Raw genomic sequence first — 1,429 nt, forward strand, 5'->3', positions numbered from 1 at the left:
TTCGGTACTCTCCCTATATGACCTGTATATAGTTAGGTCGTTCGCTATCCGCCACCTAAGACCCGTCCGGTGGCCTCAGCTAGGCCCCCTTTGAGCCACCTCACGAGCTCATCGGACCTAACATGACCTTGTGGAACTGTATGTGGACTTTGTGATCAACAAGGCGTCGGAGGTGCACTACAAAGCCTTCCACAAGGGCTTCATGAAGGTCTGCTCCGGTCGCGTCATCAACGTATTCCAGCTGGAGGAGCTGATGGCCGTGGTGGTGCGAAATGAGGACTATGACTGGCAGGCACTCGAAGACTATTGCGAGTACAAAGAAGACTACTCTTCAGGCATGAGACAGTGAGTGGAATCAGAAATCCCCAAAGGATATATAAAGTATATATGTAAATACTTTTTCTTATTCTTTTTAGATCAAATCGTTCTGGGAGGTGATCCATGATCTATCCGAAGCGGAAATAAGAAACTTCCTGCTGTATTTAACAGGCAGCGATCGTATACCTATTCAGGGTATAAAGGCCCTCGGGGTAAGTAAAACTCATGTTCTATTATGAGCAGCAATATATGGACAATCCACGAAATTCCAGTTCACTATACAACCAACTACCGATGAACGTTTCCTGCCAGTGGCCCATACATGCTTCCATCTGCTGGATCTGCCACGCTACAAGACCAAGGAGCGCCTCAAATTCGAACTGCTGCATGCCATACAGCAAACGCAGGGATTTAGTCTGGTCTGACCCTCCGATCGATCGGAATTGGTGAGGGCGGGAATGGAAGGGTAAAATGGATTTAAGCTACACGTACAGGAAAACACACACACAACCCACACAGAGACACACATTTATCAGCGATCAAATCAACTAAAATAATGTGTTTATGGCTTTAAATTGTTAGCTAGTTATCAATCAAAATACCACACTGTTATAGAACGAATGAGAGAAGAAAAACAAATAAATCGGTGAGATAAAAGGTCTGAATAGCGATAACGATAAAGGCAGTAATCGAACAGCTGTTTTTGGCGAAATGTGAATGTGGCGGCAAATCTTTTTTCGAGTCTCGCAGAGTCAGTTGTTAAGAACATTTTTGGACACTCATTTGTATGCTGAGGAGGCCGTGCGGTGCCTAACATTATAAACGAATACGAATATCTACACAGTTTGTAAGCAGTGCAAGTGTTGATGTGCGATCGCTTTTTGTGGCTGTGTCGCCGTTGACGGTGCTGCCGCTGCTGACATTGCCGGGTCAAGCTAACGGTACCCGCGTCGAAAAAGAAATTCAAACAGGTACAAAAACAAAACAACAAATAGAAAGAAAAAACAAAGGTAACGACTTGGGAGACAGTCGGTGAAATCATTGAAATTATCAAATGTGTCGTCTGCCATCGTTTGGCCAACTTCTTAATCCACTGCCATGGCCACTGCTT

General features: G+C 44.7%; 1 long non-coding RNA gene across 1 annotated transcript; it reads left to right on the top strand.

Moving 5' to 3' along the window:
• Nucleotides 1-438: 438 nt before the first annotated feature.
• LOC6899625 (uncharacterized) lies at nt 439-999 on the top strand. The gene is made up of 2 exons (XR_004470137.1): nt 439-530; nt 591-999. It is a non-coding gene; the product is annotated as an uncharacterized lncRNA (long non-coding RNA).
• Nucleotides 1,000-1,429: the final 430 nt, after the last annotated feature.

This window comes from Drosophila pseudoobscura, chromosome X (genome assembly GCF_009870125.1).
Source record: "Drosophila pseudoobscura strain MV-25-SWS-2005 chromosome X, UCI_Dpse_MV25, whole genome shotgun sequence".
Classification (NCBI taxonomy): Eukaryota; Metazoa; Arthropoda; class Insecta; order Diptera; family Drosophilidae; genus Drosophila; species Drosophila pseudoobscura.